A 24,542-nucleotide genomic window follows, 5' to 3' on the forward strand; every position below is an offset into this window, starting at 1 on the left:
ACTGATAGGCATAGTTAGCAAATGCAGGATTTTGATAGTGAACAAATGATGTACTTACCTTAATAGTCATAATATATATAGCAGTTCATGACATCCAGTCTTACAAATTTCAAAACTCCGCCATTTCTCTCCCCACATCCACCACTGCTGGCGGCTCACCTCCAACCGCACATCGCTACGCGCTGTTAACATCCAACTGCCCAACACTACAATGGCAGACAACAATGCAAACTAGCCACAGACTGCACACAGCACAGCCAGTGATTTACATAAGAGCGCTACGTGGCGTTACCTATATAAAAACCTAAACAGCCTACTTACATAGCACCTAAACAGCCTACTTACAACATGTACATAAAGAACACACAGATAACATACTAGAAATTACGGCTCATATGGAGGCATATACGAGGCCTGTTCGGAAAGTAAGGGACGATAGGTCGCAAAATGGAGACGACAGTGAACATCAGAACTGTTTTATTTGCAACAATTAGCTACAACTTCCAGTTACTTATCTCCATAGTCGCCGATCCGACTTTGTCGTTGCGTTGTACCAACTTTCCAGTACCCTCGTTATAGAAGGCAGCCGACATTGCTTTCCGCCAGTTCTCGACGCTGGCCTACAACTCGTTGCCTGTGCCAAAATGTTGCCTTAATAGCCAGCGGCTTATGTGAGCAGAGATGAAACTCAGAGGTAGATAATTACGGGTTGTATTGAGGGTAATCAAATATTTCCAACTGAGAACGATGCTGGAGCATCTTCATTGCCGCTGCAGAATGCGGCTGAGACTTGTCTTGAAGAAGAAAACGCACGACAGTTATGTATTTGGCTGCATAATTTTTTGTCGAAATTACTTACCATGCCCTCTACTTGGCGGGAGACACTATTGTTCCAGGTATCTTTCTTTATGTGCCTCCTGTGTGCTCAGAACTAAAAAGAAAGACGTAATGCTATCGATGGGCATACTAGAGACACTGCCCAACACACATGTGCAAAAATTTATCGGATTTTCACAGTGGTTCCCATTTCGCGTCCGGTCGTCCCTTACTTCCCGAATACACCTCGTAGACAGTCGCTTTTCCCTCGCTCTATTTGAAAGTGGAACAGGAAAGGAGATGATTAGTAGTGGGGCAGGGTAGTTCCCATTTCGCGACCGGTCGTCCCTTACTTCCCGAATACACCTCGTAGACAGTCGCTTTTCCCTCGCTCTATTTGAAAGTGGAACAGGAAAGGAGATGACTAGTGGTGGGGCAGGGTACCCTACGCCATTCCTATGGAGGGAGATGACTGTATCGTAGGCTGTTGCCTGTGCTACTGTGGTAGCAGACTGAAAGGCAATTCTAGTAGCTAATTAGAACGAAACAGCTTGTCGCCAGGCCTTTGGCTATTCTTCCCTTTCTGTGCCAACAACTTTGTCTCGGAGTAGCATCTGCTGAATGTATTCCAACCTCTCTCTTGCTCTAAAGTTTTTTGTATCTACAGCTGAATTTGCTACTGCGGAAGTTATTCCCTAACGACTTAACAGATGTCCTACCATGCTGTATCTTGTCAGTGAGTAACGCCGGAAATGCATATCCTCCTATTTCCATCTATTGTGATACAATTTTATCCTTATTTTGTTACCTGAAGAAATGACATTTCTGTGTCTTTATATATTGTTATTGTTTTACTATATATATATATATATATATATATATGTATACGTATATATATATATGCATTTATGTCGATGTATATAATTGGTTTGTTTTGTAAATATTATTTGTATTTTTACGCTGGTTCTTGCCTAGGGAAAACTATGCTATCGAACCATTACATCGATAGGTTGTGTGGAGAACCAAAGTGTTTACGATCTTTGGTAGTGTTAACTCTGCCGCGTGGAGCGCGGGCAGAGCAGAGGGAGTCTGGCTGGAGTAGTGCAGTGGAGCAGGTGTGTTGTGTGACGCTCCCGCGAGTTGCCGCGCTTTCGGGGTTTGGCAGCATGTAATTCCGCTCGACTTGCTATGTTAGTTTGTGACATGGTGTCGCGGACGTAAGGCGTTAGCTGGCACACATCAAGAGCCCGTTTCGGCTGGAGACCGTGTCGAGAAAAAGGCGCGCCAACATCCAGCTTCTGCACCAGCTACGACCGACAATGAGTGACCGTCGCCACCTCCTCGATCGACGACTTCAAACCTTCAATCAACCAACAAGGAAGACTGGTAGCACGTATAGTTTCAGAATTGTATGGCAAACCTCAGCTTTTCAAAATGTTCCTTTTTTTCACTAGATTGCAGCAACGTAGCATGAACCTTTGTTGCTCACTGTCCCAATTGCATTACTAAGCAGGGTCCCTTTCTTTTCCGGAATGAACCCGAGTGTCGTTGAAATTCAAACGCCAGCATTAAAGTAATATCATTGGATTTCACTGCTTTAATTTCAAAATTCTGTTAAGGTATTCATAGCTGGCTACAATATTTAGATTACACAAGCACAAATTAAGAGTGCGAGTATTGTTATCGTATTTTAGCTTACCTGTGACTGCAGTTGAGCTTGGTACGTACCAAATTTTACTATTGTTAATTTTCAGAATCATTTAATACAAGTTCAAAGTTAAATCTCTTATTTTTAAATTGCGTAGATTGAAGTAGCATTTGAAATAATTGTTGAGGTAGCCCAAGACTAACCCAATTTTACTGAATTTCGATGTGCTTCAGAAACAAAGCTCACTATTAATTTCAGTCACTAAATTAACTTTCAATTTTCCGGCTTTATTAATTCTTTTGCTAAATTAAGTCAGCGATTAGCGAAATTTATTACTTCTGACAAACTTTCGGTTTTCACACTACATGTGGCAACCTTCAGTTGCCACGCTTCTAGTGCTAATTATATGTGTAATAACCTTTCTTTTTCAATTACTATAGTAATTGTCTATAGGACTGGCGACCGTAATTTCCCCCAAATCTCAAATATCTAATTACCGCTAGTGAATTGTTAATGTACCGGCCGCACATTTACTTTCTTTATTAACTTTACCCCTTTCCAAATTAATTTCCACCAGTTTCATTTGCATTTTTCCTTTCATTTAGATGTAACCCTTTCCTCCCTCTTTACCGACAGATTAACTTCGGTGACCATTGTTTTTCCCAAATTTCCATTAGGTACACGCGGTTTAGTTTTTCACTGTCATTAAGGTCGATAAGTGAGGAGGAAGTTACACGTGGCGACCTGGTGACAGGACAATCTTCAGATTTGAGGTTGTTCCGGACACGAATTTTGCATTGTGCAAATCTCGTAACAAAGTACTGGTTACGAACACCTCGTTACGTCAAGGTGAATAAGTAGTTGGAGGAATCCTAATTAGATTTGAGATTTGGCATTTATATTGAAAACTGGTAAAATGAGTGAAGGCAACAATTACCAGAATTAGGTAGACTTGGGTATGGTACAATTGGTGGAAAACTAGGAAACGCGCACCGCCGAACCCTTTGTTTGGGGGCAGGCGGCTAACATGAAAGACACGACCGCCGAAACGCCACAGAGAGGAGAAATGTAATTTCAAACTTTAGAAAATGTTTCGTAATCGGAAGCGAAAATCAAATCTGTACCCCTTGATGACGAATACGGGGGAACATATATAGAGGAACCAGCTACGGAAGTAAAACCGGTAGTTTCCGGGAATTTAACTGATTTATTGAATGTTTTCATTAATGAAATCAAGAGTCAATCGGCAGAAATTAAAGCTCAGTCTGAAAAAATTGACAGGAAGCTAGACAACCAGAACAAAGCTATTAATGTTGTTAACAACAATGTTGGAGTTGTTAACACAAAAGTTGATAAAATCAAAGAAGATATTGTTATGATTAATACCGAAATCGGTAATCTTGAACAGGATATGATAGCAGTTCAGGCGGGAATTGCGAGCATAAATACTCGTTTTCGATCCGAAATTAGCAGAATCGAGAAAAGTGTAGGAGAAGCAGTTGCTCCCATCATCGAGAATAAGGTGACGAAACAAATTCAATTACTGAAAAAAGAGGATCAACAGAAGATGGAAACTTTAAAGGCTTAAGTATCCGAAGTAGATACAAAAGTGAGGAAGCAGGCTAATACCTGCAAAGAAAAAAAAAAGGGCAGTAGAAACGCTTGCGACAACCACTTGCCAAGTAATTACGAGAGTGTCGGAATTAGAAAAGAAACTTGACGAAATATACAGCTATGTGCCAATCTGTGCGCATAGTTCGGAATTGTTGATGAAAGAGGAGCGGTTTGACCCCTTGAAAAAAGGCGGTATACGCGCGACGGATTTCATTAAAAATTGTGAAAGAGTTTTACCCAGATCATGGACTAATGAGAGAAAAATTAATGCGGTTATTGATGTGTTGGCTGGTGATGCCAAGCGTTGGGGCTTAAACCTCAATATTACGAACCTGACTTGTGACGAGTTTAAAAATTTGTTTCTGGCTGAATACTAGTCAGAGCCAAAACAACAAAGTGTCTGGCGCGAATTTGTCGTATCGAGGCCTTTCGATGCGAATTCGCGCGGCTCGATGAAGGAGTTTTTTTGAGGGTGGATCCGCAAGTTGGAATATTTGAGTGATCGCCGCACGGAATCCGAAATTGTCTGGGAACTCTACAAGAAGCTGCCAGATGATACAAAACGCTACGTAGGAAGCAATTACAGGACAATCAATGATTTCCGGAAAGAGTTGAGGAGGAGGACAATTGGCGCAATAATAGATACAGTTGTAGAGGCCGTGGTAACAACAACGGGTACCACAGCAACCACAACAATGATAACTATGGGAATAATGCATACCGCAATCTTGGCAGCAATAACAATAGTGGTTCAGGCCGTAATGACAATCGGTACAATGCAAATAATAACAGGAATGACGGAAATCGGTATCATACTAGCGTGATATGGGCTTCGCAGAATAGTAATGTCGCCGGAGGGTGTGATCATCCACCTCAGCAGCATCCGGGGAGCAGATCTGCTGGGACCAGACAGGAAAACCATTAGCCGCGCCGGTAAGGGGCGACCGGGCGTGGAGAAATTTAGGCGGCCCAATAACAGTAGAAAATCGAGTGGTCGTCGTTACGAAAATTCCGTATGGAATAATCAACGGCGGGAGAGTGTGCCAGTGTTAGGAGAAAGGAGTGCGCCCACAAGTAGTAGATCAGCTGTAGACACGGCAGCAGAAAATACATTCACTGTCAGTGAGAACAATTTAAGCAGTGTTCCGGAAACCGATTATAAAGTGGCAGCTGTAACACCCACAGCGGAACTGGAGATTGAGTTTATGAATGATTCGCAAGTGTTGAGAGAAGATCAGATGTCGGATAAAACGTCCGTCATCGAGCGAGGGGATGCAGAGAGGGATGAGGTCTGGTTAAGGCAGTTTGGTCGCTTATACGACGAACTGAGAGATTATAGGGGCCTGTACGGGAGAAGTGTTTATGGGGAGCGCGTGCAGGATTTTCCGCGTCTCGTCCCGCAGGAAGATAGTGTTTGTGAAATGATAGAAAGCTCAAGCCCTAACCGGCATACTTTACCAGAAATAGTTGATGTTAAAGGGGAGCACGAGCAAGATTCGTCGTGTTTCATACCGCAAGAGTTGGATGTTGAAGTATTAACGGAAAGTTGTGGCCCTGACCGGCAGACTTTACCAAAAGTTTTTGTGTTAGAAGTGGCCGACTCATCCGACGCAAAACTCCAGTTAAAATATTGCGAAAGTATTGAGGAGAAAGATTACGAGAATTTTAGTGATAGCCGGACACGATTGGTAGAATAGCACGTAGATTACAGCGTGTATGAGGTTAGAGCTGACGTTACACGGTCAGACGGTAGCAGTGTGGGTTGCGCAGATCCAGAGGAAGTAATTGCAGATACTACTGGGCACATTCCTCCAGGTAGATTGGCAGAGGAGATCAATCTGACCAAAGAGGAATCAACGAAGGTGACAATTAGTGAATTGAATGCAAAGCAACACTCACTAGTTGACGAGTTACAGGAAAAGGTTTCGGTATTGGAAGCGGAGCTACAGACTAAGTCTCAGGACAAACCTGTTTAGATTGAAACTGTATGTGAACAGAGGCTGAAAAAGCCGGCAGATAAGCCGGATTTAGAATCAAAGCCAGATGGTTTTTTCTGGAATGACCTGGATATAGACGAGGATTTACAGTGGGAAAATAAAGAAACAGTCGAGGACAAGTGTAGACAGATAGTAGTGCCAGTTAATATGCGCAGCCTACAACTAAACGTGTTGATTTTCACCGGTGCAGAATTGAGTGGTGTATCTGGAAAAATATTTGAGTTACTGAAAGACAGACCTGGTATCGTAGTTATGCCAGTAACAGGAGTGAAAATTATCGGTGCTACTGGGAAGGTCAGTAAACCGGCCACAAAACAGATTTTTGTCAACTTCGAGATATGTGGGGCACGATTTGAGCAAGAGTTCGTCGTCGTGCCAGACTTAACTACGGAATTAATCATCGGGTTAGATTGGTTATTAAAGTACATGTAGTGATTAACTGCGAAAGCAAAACGTTGACATGTACGTCACAGGATAAAACAATAGTAGTTAGTTTTGACGAGACAGGAGATGGTGTGCATAGGCAATACCAGCCTATACACATTGTTAACTGGCCGGATGCCATTTACGTAGGTATGAATTTGAACTACTGTAACGTGAGGAATATCGGCATTGACAATAGTGTGGAAAGTGAATTGGAAACTATTGTAGACGTTGTGTCAAACGTAACACACGAACAAAGACGAGGCCTGTTTGAAGTAATAATGAGGAATAAGAGTGTGTTTTCAGACAAACCGGGACTTGTGGAAGGATATAAATGCAAGTTGCATGTAATTCCGCACGAACCATCCTTCGTGAGACCGTATGCTATACCGCTGTCCAAAAAGGAAGCAGTGCAACGGGAGATAGATAAGATGATCGAATGGGGAGTGATTGAAAGATGTACCAGTCCATACAATAACGGTTTGGTCGTTGTAGCAAAACGGGATAGTAGTGTGCGTATTGTGATTGACGCACGCACGCTGAATAGGGCCGTTCAACGCGAAACAGACAGACCAGAGAGTATGGAGGAGATTTTGCAACGTTTTCATGACGTTAAGTTCATGACTAGCCTCGATCTGACGGCTAGTTACTGGCAAATAGAACTCGAAGAAGAATCTAGGCCATACACCGCCTTCTTGTTTGCGGGCAAGTGTTATCAGTATAGAGTACTGCCGTTTGGACTTAATATATCTGTGTCCGTATTCATCAGGGCCCTAGATAAAGTGCTAGGGCCAGCTTTGAGTTCAAGATTAACTGTATATGTTGACGACCTATTGTTGGCCAATGCCACTTGGCATGACCATTGTGACCTGTTAGATGACAGAAGTAAAAGTTTAGTGGAAGAGATAATCAAATTCCCTCCACGGATTGACATCAGTATTCGTGTGAAAAAACATCGTTTGCGAGAAATAACGAAGCTAAAAGCCGATGCTCGCATACGTCGTCATGACGCTAAAGCGCGTTTTGCTAAGTTTGCAATCGGAGGCGTAGTACTTGTAAAAGCTCATGAGAAATAGAGCGAGATAGACAATGAAATCTCTAAATTTAAGTTTGTTTATAATGCACCATATAAAGTCATTGGTATACCTCACACAAATGCTTATTGCTTAAGGTATCCAAGCTCTGGAAAGCTATTAGGTATACGGAACATTGTAGACCTGAAATTGTACCAACCAAGGATTGATTAATACCACAGAAAGGGTAATTTGTACTGTATGGAAATATAAAGTGTAAGATTAAAGGATGTGCGATGTTGTGATGCTTTTGCCTGACCTAGAGGTCGTTAAAGAAGTTGTCATGAATAAGTAATTAATTTTGATTTATGATTTAAGAGTAATTGATTAGTAACCAATTGAAAAAACCAAGCTGGTATTTTAAGTTTTCAGCTGAGTCACAGTAGATTAAGGAATGTAAATATGATTTTGTAACTAGCTGAAAGATTTCATAAACGTGATTTACTAGTCATTGCCGATGTACTTAGACTCTGTTTTAAGTTTCAGGCTAGTACATGTGTGTGATAATGGACAGTGTCAAGGTATCCACTGTGATAGTGTTAATGGACTCCTTGACATTACTCGGGAGTGAGTTTTTCCGAAAGAATTCAGTGAATCGGACGTTCTGGAAATGCCGTTAAAGGGCGAGTGAGATCAAGCGTGCCGCACAGATGGGCCCAACAATACTGGCGAGGCGGAGCCGCTGTCTGCTCTTGTGCCACTGTCGGTTCTTGTGCCGCTCTCGGCATTCTTTGTACTTGCAGGTACGGAGGGCGGAGTTGTTCTTCTTCCCGGACAACTGATGTGAAAGAATTGTGGTGTCAATGTTTATGTTTTTGTCGATCTGCTGTATATTATTTCCTTGTTTAGCGTTAAGTGGACTCTCATGACGAGAATATTAATTATGAAAAGCTTATGTAAAAATGTGTATTCTATGTCATTAATTACTAATTTGCGTATTTTGATATACCAGTTTTTTATGACCATGTTCTCAGGTTAATTTTGTAAATAGTATTCTATTTCCTGATACTGTAAGGAATTTTGCTGATTTTAGAATAGCTATACTATTTTCTATGTTTTCTGTGAATTTCAATATGTTGTCAACCTGTTTTCTTTTGTGTGAGATGACAGAGTGGAATAAGGTTAGGAGTGTCTCCGCTCAATTATTATGGTCTAAAAATTGGTTAATGGTTAATTAGCCTAATGCTAAATTGTCTTGATGTTTTGAGCATATTCATTTCCGCTGTTTTTTTCCATTTTGGGACATTTTCTGAGTCTGTTTAGGCTACACAAACATCCTCAGACAATGTGGGGCACGTGTAACGCCGGCAATGCATATCCTCCTATTTCCATCTATTGTTATATAATTTTTTTTTCTTATTTTGTTACCTGAAGATATGACATTTCTGTGTCTTTATATATTGTAATTGTTTTAATATATATATACATTGATAGGTCGTGTGGTGAACCAAAGTGTTTACGGTATTTGGTAGTGTTAACTCTGCCGCGTGGATCGCGGGCAGAGCATAGGGAGTCTGGCTGGAGTAGTGCAGTGGAGCAGGTGTGTTGTGTGACGCTCCCGCGAGTGGCCGCGCTTTCGGGGTTTGGCAGCATGTATTTGCGCTCGACTTGCTATGTTAGTTTGTGACATGGTGTCGTGGACGTAAGGCGTTAGCTGGCACACATCAAGAGCCCGTTTGGGCTGGAGACCGTGTCGAGAAAAAGGCGCGCCAACATCCAGCTTCTGCAACAGCGGCGACCGACAATGAGTGACCGTCGCCACCTCCTCGATCGACGACTTCAAACCTTCAATCAACCAACAAGGGAGACTGGTAGCACGTATAGTTTCAGAACTGTATGGCAGACCTCAGCTTTTCAAAGTGTTCCCTTTTTTCACTAGATTGCAGCAACGTAGCATGAACCTTTGTTGCTCATTGGCCCAATTGCATTACTAAGCAGGGTCCCTTTCTTTTCCGGAATGAACTCGAGTGTCGTTGAAATTCAAACGCCAGCATTAAAGTAATATCATTGGATTTCACTGCTTTAATTTCAAAGTTCAGTTAAGGTATTCATAGCTGGCTACAATATTTAGATTACACAAGCACAAATTAAGAGTGCGAGTATTGTTATCGTATTTTAGCTTACCTGTGGCTGTAGTTCAGCTTGGTACGTACCAAATTTTACTATTGTTAATTGTTCATAATCATTTAATACAAATTCAAAGTTAAATCCCTTATTTCTAAATTGCCTAGATTGAAGTAGCTTTTGAAATAATTGTTGAGGTAGCCCAAGACTAACCATATTTTACTGAATTTCGATGTGCTTCAGAAACAAAGCTCACTATTAATTTCAGTCACCAAATTAACTTTCAATTTTCCGGTTTTATTAATTCTTTTGCTAAATTAAGTCAGCGTGTAGCGAAATTTATTACTTCTGACAAACCTTCAGTTTTCACACTACACGTGTCAACCTTCAGTTGCGACGCTTCTAGTGCTAATTATATGTGTAATAACCTTTCTTTTTCAGTTATTATAGTAATTGTCCATAGGACTGGCGACCGTAATTTCCCCCAAATCTCAAATATCTAATTACCGCTAGTTAATTGTTAACATAACGGCCGCACATTTACTTTCTTTATTAACTTTACCCCTTTCCAAATTAATTTCCACCAGTTTCATTTGCATTTTTCCTTTCATTTAGATGTAAACCTTTCCTCCCTCTTTACCGACAGATTAACTTCGGTGACGATTGCTTTTCCAAAATTTCCGTTACGTACATGCGGTTTAATTTTTCACTGTCATTAAGGTCGATACGTGAAGAGGAGGTTACAAGTGTTCTCCTTTTATTCCTTTCCTCTCATATTTTGAGCAGAACCTTCTCATTCCTAGTCTTATCAGTACGCCTACCAACGTTCATTGGTAGCAAAACGTCTGAAATGCTTCGATTCCCTTGTGTTTCGGTTTTCCAACTGACCATGTTTCATTACAACGCTGTGCGCCAAACGTACATTCTCAGGAATTTCTTTCTCTGAGTAAGACCTATCGTTGCTACCAGTAGACTTAACGCCCTTTCTGCCAGCGCTAGTCTGCTTTTGGTGCTCCCTTTGCTGCAGCCAGCAGGCAAATAGTAAGATTCCTGATCAATCCCGATGTTCACTCTCTTGCAGTTGTAATTTCTCGTACTTCTCATTACCTTCTGACCTGAAATTCATGTCTTCTTTCGGTTTCACTTCACTGACGCCCATGATATCTACACTGAATTTCCTTTTCCGATTTTCTAGCCTTCCTACTATGTTCAAAGATTTCTGACAGTCCACACCCAGACTTTTGTTGCTTATTTAATCTGTTTGTCATAGTCACCTCCGCCTTATCTGTCCCCTCCCAGACACCAGAATGGCAGACCGTTCCTTAATCTCTTACCAATGGAGAGCTCGCACGAGACTTTTTCAATTACAAGCTATATATCCTCTGGATACACATTGTGTGTCTTTAATGCAGTGGTTTCTACGTCCTTCTGCATTCTTATTCTTCATGTCTTAAGAGGCTGCTTCATTCCACAGCGGCAAGAAAGTGGCCTGAAGCTTTGTCTGCTCCTTGTGCCTTTGACACAGCCGTTGACACAATGAGGGTGATTTCTCATGTCAGAGATATTCGGCCGACAATAGTAATGATCTTTATTCAAAATGTGGTTCGAACCCTGGATTGATTACGAACAAAAGAAGCTATCCCTTTTTTTTACCGGGAACAGGGTAAGTAAAAGAAATATTTTTATTTATAAAACATAAATACAACAGAAATTCCATCCTTCCGGCGGAATCAGCATGAACATTACACTCGTACAAGGCGAGTAAAAGTCTTTATTAACACGGCGTCGAAAGAGAATACCAACAATAATACCTAAGTAAGCTAAGAGGTGTGAGGCAATAGGCAAAAAGGGAAGAGCGTGCGCAGGTAAGATAAGACTTACAGGCTGCTGCCCGGCAGATGGGACGTCGAGGCAGAGCGGTGAGCGGTCAACATGCGAGGGCTAGCCACTGTGTCCCCGGCACCATTACGGGGAAGAAGAGCCCGAACGGAGGGTAGAAGCCAAAGTAGCGCGGAGAGTCTCAGATGTTAACAAGGGCGGGGGGGGGGGGGGGGGGGGGAGGGGAGTCGTCCGGGTGTGGCACCATCCAACTGTGCGAGGCTGACGTAAAGGTCGCATGTAGACAATTGGCGAAGAGGGCGCGGTAGCGACGTCGGGGCTCGATTTCACGGTGGGCGGTTTGTAAGTACTGCTAGAAGTCAAGGCGTGATTTGTCGCCATCGTTATACATGCCGATCATCTTCCACTCCTTGACCGTTACAATCGCATGATTTTTGGTGACGGGGAAATAAGCATCCTCAGCATGGATGAAAGTCCATGGGTCAATCGAATCCGGCGGAATGTCGCGATGACAGGCAACGAACTGTTGACCAAGTATCCAGACGTCACTGGTGGAAGTACAAGTTAGTAGGTGGACATCGTCAACCGTAAGGTGGAAAATTGTACGGAGTGGAAAGTCCGTTTGTCTAATAGTGTGACGACGGTGATTTGTGGCGAATTTTCCACATGCGACGTGCTACCATGTAGCCCGGACGTTGGAGGGAAGAAAATGCTGGTGGATATGACGCCAAACCGTATGCCAACGCGTCGATGGATGTCTGAGTTCGATGTTGTTTTTGCATGTGTAACGAAGCAGTGGGGTGTAAAAATCTTTAGGTCGAGGAGAACGAGTGTTCTGTAAGTGTGTGTGAGCATAACTGAAGTCGACGATAAAATCAGAAAAGGGCGTACGATAGTGCTTGATGTGTCCGACTGGTACTGGTGGTGTTATGTTCACGGACACAAAAATTTCCAGCAAACTGCGCGTAAGAGAGGGACCCCCGTTCCACTGCTTGTGCTTGGTATACATGTATAGGGTCGCCGCTCGGAGTCTCACATTGACAAGACCGAGGCATCCCGCTCGCGGGGGAAGTGTGAGCGTTTCGTTACGCACCTTAAAGAGCGTACCGGCCATAAGAAAGTATTCGAAAGCAGCCTGGAGGCTGCGTCCCGTAGTCGAGGGCAGCAGGAGTACCTGTGCGGTGTGGACCATTTCGGACGCCACATTGCAAACGTTGTAAAGAATCGAGTCGGCGGAGGAGATTTTGTAGCAATACCGAGCGAATAATTTGCAGTACACGTCGAAAATTGATGGCAGCGGATTGGCGCACGGTGGAGATGAAAAAGATACCAAGGTATTGTAGCTTCTGTACACACAGGAGATGTGCTAATCTGTCGTGTGAGATGCTGCATCTAGTGGACGTCACCGAGGATTTAGCCACATTCATGTTGCTGCCCGCTGCAGTTCCATACCTTAACATTAAATCAAGAACCATTTGAGTTTTACTCAGCGAGCGGACCAAGTGAGACCAGAAAGGTGGCTCATCAGACTCCCGATGAGTGGCTCCAGGTTTATGCCATAGAGTATGGTCGAATGTGGGCAACAGTGCGTTATGGAACGCCGGATCGTCACTGGTCCAGCCACACGGACATTGAACTGAAACAGTGACTCGGCGGTGCCGTACAGGCACCGGATGACGTCGATAAAGGCGAGTGGAAAACCAATTCGGCTCATTACTGAGAACAGAAAACGATGCCGCACCTCGTAGAATGCGCTGTCGAAATCAGTGGCAACCACGACCTTCTCCAGCGGCAGATTGTATATTTACTGAGCCACCGGGAGTTGTCTGTTTTGGGTATACGATGCTAGGTAGGATCTAACGGCATCGCGTTGCTAGGAGTAGTATAAAAATTTAATAGTATGTGTTACGCAGAGTTAGGGGACGGTAATGTGGTGTCGTCACTCCCGGTGTCTGTGGATGGGTATAATAATTCCCGTGACAAAGGACGGTGGTACGGCGTTCCCCATCGCCATCAGTTCATGAAACATCGTCATCCACCGGGACGCCATTAGAGCGAGGAAATCGCGATAAAATTCTGTCAGCAACCTGTCGACACTAGGTGACTTCTTATTCACAGCACCTTTGTTGATGGCATCGTGGACTTCGTCGCGCGTAACTGGCTCCATCAGCTAATCCGCTTCGTCGCTGGCGAGGGTGCGAGTTACGTGAGGTAACACAAGCTCAGCGCAGTTGGTGATAGTCTCCTTCTGGTACATTGTGTGGTAGCGTTCTAGAAAGGTACTGACGATTTCAAACTGACAAGTGACTTGCTCGGCGCGACAGGTGTGGATCTCGGTGATGAGTCGTTGTCGTGGGTGTTTCCTATCGGAGGTGATATGATGCATGGTGGGATGTTCCTCTTCCGCCGAATCTTGACGTCGGGTCCGAACCATCGCTCCCTGCAGTCTACGGGGTGTCAATGTTACAATTTCTTCCTTAATCCTGCTGCGTTCCCTGCAGGGGTGGGCGGCTGGGCGTCCAGGCCGCTGAGAACGTCGTAGAAATAAGCGGTAGTGTGCCGGCGCCACGCAGCTACTTCCTTGCCATACTGACTCAAGGTATGTAGAATGGCGGATTTAGCACATTCGAGCCACAAAGTCAAGGTTGTGCAGTACTTACGTAAGCGATGTTCACAGGTGGCCCATGTCTCGGTAACACGTTGAAAACTTTCGGGATCATGAAGATGGGAGGTGTACCACGGCGCACGACTGCGCCAAACCAGTTGTTGCGGGAGGAGAATGCAGCAGATGTAGACACAGTGGTCCGAAAAGGCCATGGGCGAAAGTTCGGCACCTTGGACTGCAGGTGTGAGTTCTCAAGTGACGTAAATCCTATAAAGGCGGCTCGGAAAGTGACTCGTCTGGTAAGTACGAGACGTGCGTCGCCGTGCCAAACTTGCCAAGGCGCAGTTCTTGAGAGGTGTTGTAGTGGGGCATTTCATCCTTAGGTTGTAGAACAAAATTACAATAACCCCAAGGTAGTAATGATCACAGTGTCCAAGAAACCAAGAGAGTATTTCTTGTAAGTATGCCTTGTCCAAGAAACAAAGAGGGGATTTCTTCTGAATAGAAGCGTACCGTGTTGCGTCTGCGAGTGGAGCCTGACGGAGCGTAAATGTTGACAACACGCGTCCTCATGACGGTGACGGCCATGAGTATGGCGGATGGAAGCCACCGGAATACCATCTCGGGCGCAGATGACTACGCCACGTCCCAGGTGGTCACCAGGAGAACGATAAGTGCTATATCCCACTACGTCTGGAAGTGTGGCCAAGTGTACTTCCCGTAGTAGTGCTATGTCGACGTCTGATGCCCATATCATCCCTCGCAGCAGTTGAATTCTCACGAGGGATCTAACGCTGTTAGTGTTGATCGTCACTACTCGGTATTTTTGGAGTCGTGCCCCATTGTGGAGGGGGACTCCATCAGCGGTGTGCCACCTGATGGCGTTATCGGCGGCGTAACTAGGCTTCCGTCTGGAGTAACTCCGTCGAGTCTTCGTCGACGTCGTCATTTCACGCCAGTGAAGGCGCTGTAATTGTGATCCTCTTACGTTCTACTTCGTTCGTAGGAACGGAGGACGTCTCGGGGGCAGTCGCAACGGTGGAGTGCATTGGTTCAGGTGCACCTGAACGAACCAGCAGAGAGGCACCGGCATAGCTATAGCTGGCGTCATGTTGTCGTCTTTCGCGTCGTCATGCAGCTTCTCTTAGGCGTTGTCGTTCCAGACGGCCTTTGGAGCCTTAAGGAAATGCGATCTGTCTTGTTCAGAGTCTGTACGACGGCTCGTCTTGCATCTTTTAGGTGAACGTTGTTTGCGTGTTCGTCCCTCTGTGTCAGAAGACGGGAGGGAGTCGCGACTATCTGGGAGAAAGGCCGTCGAGGGAACGATAAGTGAAGGAGCGTCCATATCATGGGTCGGGTGATTGGAGGTCTTCGTTGTTGGTAGAGGCGCAGGAGAAGCGTCAGGTTGTGTGTGTGACGTGTCGACCCCGGCTGTATCCCTAGCAGCAGGAAGGGTCACCGGTGGGAGGAGAAGTGATCGGTAAAACTGTCGTTGGAGTCGGAGGCGCCACGGTAGCGGCTGGCAGTTTTGGTATCAGACCTGAGGTGCCCTTCTCTTCCGCACGCGGAACAGCTCTTGGGTTGGCCGTCGTATATGAGGACCGCGCAGCACCCGCTGATTTCCAGGTAAGATGGCACGTGGCGGTGGAGATCGATGGTGATCTGTTGTACACAGTTGAGAACGGGGTACGTTTGCAGCTGCGCCCAGTGTTCGGCAGTGTAGCCATGTACAGTGCCATAGGGGCGGAAAGCCGCGATGTCTTCCGCCGGGAGCTCGAATGGGAGTTCCAAAACTCTACGTGGTCGACGTTGACCGCATCGACATTTCCGTCACGAAGTATTATTTCGCACATCGCATTGACGTCTCTGACAGACACCATACTGCTTAATATGGACAAATGGATGCCAAAGATGTTGGAAGCTGGGATCTTAGCAACGTCGCGTAGTAAGCGTTCCAGTTCCAAGGCCTTTGGTCGTGTGTAGTCGTTGCAGAAGCTGAATCGTAGTGTTTCTTTTCTAAAACGGTTGGCCATGGTTCTACCACACGTAAGAGACCTGTAAGTGACGGCCACTGAAAAGTAAACAACAGTGAGAGCGCGCACTATGCAGGCGTCAACAACAGCACGTCCGACTGCACGGTTGCGAAAGCCTGACTGTCTCCAGACTGTGACCAATTGGTTGGCAACTCTCGTTGACGGTTGGTAGGCATCATAACATCGACAGCTTGTACCCAGGGGTAATGTTTCTCTGCAGCGAAGCGTAAGGCCGCACGACAGGTGTCTTGTGTCTGCTGTTGGTACTATTAAACCGGTGTCAAGTGGTGCTGCTGGCTGGCTAACACACGCGCTCTTCCTGGCTGGATTCGTCGGCAGTCAGGTCGTCGTAGGCAACTTGTGGCCATCCTCGCTCTCCATGATGTTCGGAAGTTTGTATATTTCAACGACTTCTTGTTTTTCGTTGCTGCAGCGACGGCCGTTCTGGAAAATGATGGAATGGCGAAGTGGCTGATGGTGTTCGGCTACAGGGACTTGCTGTTGGCCGGCCGCGGTGGCCGAGCGGGTCTAGGCGCTTCAGTCCGGAACCACGCGGCTGCTACGGACGCAGGTTCGAATCCTGCCTCGGGCATGGATGTGTGTGATGTCGTTAGGTTAGTTGGGCTTAGGTAGGTCTACGTCTAGGGGACTGATGACCTCAGATGTTAAGTTGCGTAGTGCTTAGAGCCATTTTAACCATGTTTTGAACTTGCTGTTCTATCCCAGTCCTACGTAATGTTAATGCTTCGACACAAGAGTGCTCTCACGGTTTACCAATCGCACAATTCGCCGCATTCACGTTGAAGTTCTGTAGACGTGTACAAGTGAGGGGTGCATTCGGGAGGCTTTGTCGCCCTAAACAGATCTGATTTTACGGCCGTTCTGGAACATGGGTTGTACTCCTCCACGACGCAGCACCTTGCCTACACGCTCTCTGATGCATCTCACAAAACGTAAGCGAGCAACAGGAAGAGTTTCTCCTGTAACAGTGCCTGTTTAGTCTTCGCTGTAGTTCCTACTGGTTATTGACAAAAACAACCAACAAAAGTGCCTGATAAATTTTTCTTAAAATGAAGAAACAGGGAATAAATCTTAAGAACACTTATTTAATTTATCCTGCCTATAATACTATTTGCTTACGCTTCTTCGCATCTGATCATGTTAATAGATTTCATTCCATTACATTCATGCTATAATTTCTTTATCAAAAAACTGACTAGTATAATAAAACGTTAACAAAATGTGTTCGTAGCTGCACTATGCAATGCACAGTCTAATTAGATTTTGCTAGACGTCGTATATCACAACTATGGTATCTGTATGACTAGTCCCATTTTACTTTTATAGTGGGTTATCCTGAAGTTCGTCTATCCGTGTTTCCACTTTTAAACAATGACCATAAAATGAAATTTATTTGTAATTTTTGCTATTTTGGTGAATTGTAGCTATGGCCAGCATTAAAAAATATGCATGTGGCGAACCACTCTAAATAATTACAAGTTGCCCGGTACAATCGACTTTTAACACCATGAAACTGGTCCATAATGACACCCGTCCAGCCCACTTTGACAAATTATTTTGCACCCATGCTACCTGAACTGCTGAATTCGTAAACCTGTAACCGCATGCTGTGCTCTGTAGGATGCCATGGAGTATGAGAAAATCCCATTTGGTGAAGCGCAAATTTTTCCAACGCTGTAAATTTAGATTTTTCGCCATTTTTTGTGCAGAAAATGGAATTGTTTATTTTCTGATCTGCAGATTTGTGTCCATATATGAGATACATAAGAAGGCACCTATGGTGTAGCAAGGCCATTTTCTTAACATACCACTAAAATCGCTCTGAAATTTGAACTCCGAATGTGGTTTCAACAACCCGTGATACAACTTCTTTGACAGCACATAGATGGCTAGTTACTGATGTGCAACAGCAGGAGGAAGCTGTAATGTGGGGATTAGGATCGGATGTTGGTCAATGCAATGTTCATTTTATGTTGTTTTAAAGGTCATTTCTGGCTCAAGATAAGGACAGTACGGGGAAGAGACGGACTGTAGTTTGGGACTTGTATTTTGTTAATGATTACTGAATCGTCATATCCACCTTAAACGCAATACAACGCCGAAACTACCACTGTGCCGATGAAAAAGTTTTAGTTCCCGTGAACATCCTGTCAGAAGTAAGGACCCTCTCCTTGCGGACGCCTTATCGTCGTGTATAAATCTAGCCTGCATGTGAAACTTACAGGATATTTATGAGTATTCAACAGATATCCTGGAAGCTCTTTCGCACACTACCGAATTTATCCTTCCACTTTGCTCATACAGTAGGATAAGTTAACCACACGAAATTAACGCTTTTCTGCGGTGAGCCTTGGTATTTTTCCATTAATCAAGCGCTTTATACTAATGATAACCAAACAGACGTTGGTGGTACTTGCCTATTACGATACGCATACTTACGGGGAATCAGTGGAATGAAAAAAAGTTTCTAATCTAACCTGATCTTAAGTTAGTAAATGCGTCTCTTTTCTTTCTTTCACTACTTTCAAGTTATAAGATCCGTCCACGTGATGTGATCCGACTACGATGCTATCATGCGTCGTGCTCCCGTCACAGATAATCATTTGTTTCTATCGTGCTAATTTTCTATCAGAGCGTCTCTTTTAGTATTTATAACTGGATTGTACAAGTCCTTCACGGTTGTTCTTTCATGTTTCTTGTATACAGTTACGTAAGAAGCTCCCAAAAATCACCATCTAAATCTCTGTTTTAATAAGCCCGATTGCCATTCGAAATATTCAGTCTACTGCCATGCGATGAGATTAGTTTGAAAGAAATTAATCGCATCTCAAAGTTTATTTACAGACAATATAATTCTCACGACGTCTCGCTGTATCGCAAACTCAATGGGACGTGTGTTGCGTTCGACGATTACGTATTATCATCTTTAATCTTATTTCTGATATGTATTCCATAGAGTACCCTCCACCAATAAGAAAATATGTAGAGGTGTTTCACTACTCCGTGATGTGTAGAGCATGTCGTCGATGAAACTTGGAATGTTTACGGACTTCATCAACATTCGATCACTTTTAGGCCATTCTATAAAAGTGTAATAAACTGCAATTACAGAAGCTGTAACTTGTGGTAAATAAAATCTGTGTTTCTAGAAAGCAGAGCGTTTCACTAAGGTTTATCGAAACCTATCCTCCATTACCTCGATACAAATTACGACAGTAATGATACCGGAAAGCCAGCAACAGTCTGTGCACGAAGAGTGAAGTTCGTTCTCGAAACTAGTAGTATGCCATCAAGAGTGCGCAATTAATTTAGAAATACCTAACGTACTACAGAAAATTCAAAGGAAAATGAAGACGCTCTATTGCTTGTTGTATTTATATCCTTACGAGTGGCGTGGAGGCTTTTAATTCCTTATCTGCAAGGAGATTTTATGAATAAAATGCTTGAAAAATCACATGTCTTAAGAATAAATCGCATCAGAGTGTTGATATAATCTCCAATACGAGAAAGTACGCGAGTAACTTTCCCAATAAATGACACGATTAGAATATTTTTTCCCGCGATTTCACCGCTAAAGAAATGGAATATCGACTGTGATTCAGATGCTTACGCTTCAGTTACATTTTCTCTGTTTAACTTTGTCCTCTTGATATCTATTTTTCGTTTCTTCAACAAGTTCTGACCGACAAAACGTTCCAAAAACCACGCATTTTGGTATCAAGTGCTGATAGAGCAATGAATAAGCCTCCTTCAGGAAACGTTGTACTATTTATTTTGTAAGCTTAGATCGTTGCTCACCTATTTTTACTATTTGCCGTCATGTATTCACCTAACATTTCTTTACCAAGTTCTTTTCTTCGATGTCAGTTTTTCAAAACTGATACAATTATCTGTCTCACTTTCCGAACAGTTACAACAAAGTTCTCTTTCTTCGTTAATTTCTTTTATACTCTTTTCGCGAGGTTCGTTTCCTGCCTAACTGGTTCTCACTATCCTTCACGAAAAATGCACATTTATTATTTCTGTGCTCTCTCTCTGTCACATCAAAAGTGTCCGGCTTCGTAATATAGGAGGCTACGTTATATGAAAGCACCACGTTTCTTTACTAATTTGTTTGATCTGCAGTAGCTGTATTCTTTATTTATACGTACAGTTTGGTGTCACATTTTTTTCTGACTTCCATGGTGTATCCATTGTCTGTCTTGAGTAAAGTCCCTAAATACCAATATTTACAATATTTTCTATGGATGTTTCATCCGTAAGGGACGGCATTATAAGGAGTGCAACTACTGGCAAACATTAATAAAACCGTTTCTGCGTGACTCACTTTTAATAGGCCACCATTCGTTTCGATGGTGCACAGCGTCATCAACAGGTGGAGAACAGTTTATTTACACTTCTGGTATTGGTGAAGAGTACAGAGGTCATTTGACAGTAGCAGACAAAGGACAGTGTAGGTTAAGTGGTGTCTTCCGCCAATATTAAAAATGCCTTTTCTAAATAAGAAGTTTTTATCATTAGCAAAAGACGAATTATAACCTACAACGCTACTATGAAATGACATCTGTACTCTTTACCAATAGCAACTGTGTAAATAAACCGCTCTTCACCTAAAAGTTATGGTGGGAACCATTGTATTGAGTAGTGGCGAAATAAACAGGTGACTGACGCTGAAACTGTTTACTTTGTTAACTTTTTAAAATTTGTTTCTTTCGGCTATGACGTTAGGTGTGGTTCCAATTGGGATGTAACTTCCCTAATTATTGTTTTAAAACTGAAGCAAGCGATCTGACTGTATGTGTAATATTGTACATTTATTAAATGTGTAAATAAAATTTACAGCGTATGTAAAGTACATTTGCCCTGGTCGATTACCCAAAGCGAAGTGGTGCTAAAATCGTGAATAACAGCACAAAAGATTTATTACATTACCGTATTAAGTGTGTTTGGCATTATTTATATTATTAACTCAGATTATCTCATACAGCTCTCGGAGCCCACATATTGTCTAAATCCAATATAACGTTCCACACACTAATACAGTGCTACCGGTGTCTTTCAGCTGAATGCGCACTCCGTGTGCCGCTATTGCCGTGCTGGACATAGCTTGAATTCTCCATAACGCACTTGGACCTGCAGTTAGCCACGTCGCTACTATCTGGAATTCGATAGATTCCGCTGTAGCGGGATAAGCGTCTGCTGAAGGAATTCAGAGACCTCAGGCCAGAGACTGATGCAGCCTGTCGTTCGCCGACGATTTTTCAGCTGAAAAGTGAACCGTAGTTGCGGAAGGAATTTAGCCATCAAGACTAGTATTTCAAACACTTATTCAGAATGCAGATTTACATTACATTGTAAGATAAAACGAAGACAAACTCTCAACGTAATTTCAGACTGATAATCCGAGTATTTACACACCATATTTCAGCAATTGCTTACAATTTTGTTTTATTTCCGGATTATGAATATTTTAAGACAATATACTGCATAATAATGATTTTAAACACACTATTCTAGTATGACCTTCACTTTCGTGTTGAACTTGTTGCTAATTTAGAACCCAGTTAAAACTACATTCAAACTGCACTTAACGTTTTTAACGAGAAAACGACGACTCATTACGAATAAGAAAGTTTCGTTGAATATAACAAGCTCGCTGGGTGCAACACGGCGCGAGTCCCAATACGAGGATGGAAAAAATACAACTAGCCACAAATTGGATTGATTCTAGAGTTTTCCAATAGAGGGGGAAAAATTTTGTAGATTACCAGAATTCCTTCATAACTACGAAGTAAGCTTTTCCATTTTACGCTGATGGTAATACATATTGGTTTACGTCTGCTATTAGATATTTCCTTCGGTAGCAGTTATTTCTGGTATCAAGCTTTTTGTACTTGTGTTAACAACTGTTTTTACCGAAAGTGAAGCTGTAGCATGTTTTGGAGACCGTATATAGGAAGCTGCTTTGCCACCAGTTGTCTGGGCTATTTATGTGAGACCCAAATTTCTCGCCAATCTGAAGCATTAGAATCACTATTTTTGCATATGTTTGTTATTCAGAAAAACGAAGTGTTGCTGAAACCTTGCGACCTGGCCAAATAGTTGTAGGTTACGACAGTAGGTACTGCGGTTCTTCTTTTTTCTCAGCAACATGAATTAATTTGTTACGGCGTAAAGTCAAGCGCCGGCAAACCAGGTGCAAACTAAAAGACAGAGAGGGCTGCGAAGAAGACGTCAGCCAAATGCACGCTGACTGACACCTCTCCAGGACGACAACGCGACAGCACCGGCCTCTATGCGAAGAGGACATAAGAGCCACGGCACCTGGTAGCGGTTCAGTTCTACCCGAATCTTCAAGACCAGCGACCTGAATAGAAGAGTCAAAGCTCATTACTCTGCTCGTATATTCTATGTAGATCAAATTTGAAACTGTATATACCGAAGAGATTTCTTACTCAACTTCTTCAACATTTTTTGGCCTTCCTTCTCGCCCAGTATTCCTTCTTAAACAACGAATGGGCTAGCTTTCGTGGCTTAGACCACGTATGTCGATTAGTTTTTCTCTCTTCTTCCTCAAAACACCGTGTGTTTGTGATTTTTCTGATTTCTTTTCTACCATGTAGATTTCGAGACCCTAATTCTCTGAGGTCTTTTTCCGTCTGTTTGTACCAGTTCGGTCTTGTAGTTCTGTTCTTTAAAAATGTAAGGATTTTGTGCGTTAACCTGTTTGAGTCCATTCTTCCTAAATGCCCCATGAATTGGATTCTTCTCATGTCCATTGTGTCTGTTATTTTGGAGATATTTGTGTATATTTCTGCATTGGGTTTTGGATAACGCACACCATCTTTAGTTCTTGTTCCTAGGATTTTCCTCATTTTTTTACGTTCCATTGTCATTTATTTTTGTAATAAAATTCATTAATAGGATTTGCTTGGGTTGTTGTCTAGCGTTCCGAGGAAGCAGGTTTCCTAGGCACCCCACATTCGACGACTAGGCAAGATTCAACATATTTAATCTCAATTAATGAATTTAAAATATTCTATGAAGTAACAGCAGAGAAAATTAATGACGGGCGTAGAATTAAGATTTTATACTCGAATTTAATGCGTTTAGCACGATGTCGGACATCGATTAGTACACCAGAGAATCCTTTACCGGACCATTGGAATATTTCGTATTTGTTTACTAAATACACGAACTTTTTGAAGAAAACTGGACTCATCAGACATAAATTTATGAGTATTGAAAACTAATTCCATAAAATGTGGCTCCAACTGAAAGCTTGTACCAAGAACAGCATCGCCAGTTGTGATTAAATCTTCATAAAACTGCATTTTTTCTTCCGGATGGACTATATCTGCACGTTTAGGACAAACTCAGGACATACATAAATTTGAGTCTGTCCTCAAATCACGATCGCAGCACTACCTCCACCTCAAATGTGATATCAGGGATCGTGCCTGCATTCAGCACACTGTTTACACTTATCGTGAATCAGCAAGAAATCTGACACTCCAAAGGTACTAAACTATTACGCTGGTGCTACCGCTTCAAATTAAAAGTGTGTTTAGATCGGATTTAGTTTATGTGTTTCACAGAGATGTTTTATTCATTACGCAGATGCCAAAGACAAGCTGAAGAACATTGTTTTTTGAGTAACATTTCCTTTCTAATGGACTGTGTAACTAACAGAACCAAGCTATATGTCGTACTTGTTAACACACAACTCGCATGCGGGACGATGATTCAGATCCACATCCGAGCATCCTGATTATGGTTTTGCGTTATTTCCCTAAATCGTTTAACGAAAATACCGGAATGGTTCCTGTGGAAGACCCCGGCCGATTTCTTTCCACATCCTTTAAACAATCCGAGCTTTTGCACTGTCTTCAATGACCTCGATGTCGACGTGATGTTATGCACTAATTTTCCTTCCATCCTTCAGTTCGACAATAGTTGTCGGAGTGACTCCTTGCACAATGTGATTTGACACATAGACTGATTCGTGAATGATAAAATAAAATTTAAGTGACGTATTAAAGCCTCATAATCTATAGTGATAGTAAAGTTAATCTGTTTCTATGAGAGAACCTGAAGTGATTGAAATTTCTGTGTTTTAAAACTGTTGTTTACACTTTAAGTTAATTAACATTCGTAGAAACCAATGCGAGTACATCTAATGCAATTCAATGAGATTAGTAGAACCGTTTGACATTTACATTTTTAAACATCGCTGTTTACATTAGCCTTAAAAGCGTTCTTCGTATCCGATGGGAGCACTGTTTCCTTTTCACATGGCGCTTGTTAGCAGCATGATTTTCACAGAGTCGCGATTAAGAGCAGCTCGTTTGGGACCAGCTGCAAGTGACTGCGAGACGTACACTAACACACACCAGCCCTATGATGAAA

The sequence above is a fragment of the Schistocerca serialis genome, chromosome 6 (assembly GCF_023864345.2).
Source record: "Schistocerca serialis cubense isolate TAMUIC-IGC-003099 chromosome 6, iqSchSeri2.2, whole genome shotgun sequence".
NCBI lineage: Eukaryota > Metazoa > Arthropoda > Insecta > Orthoptera > Acrididae > Schistocerca > Schistocerca serialis.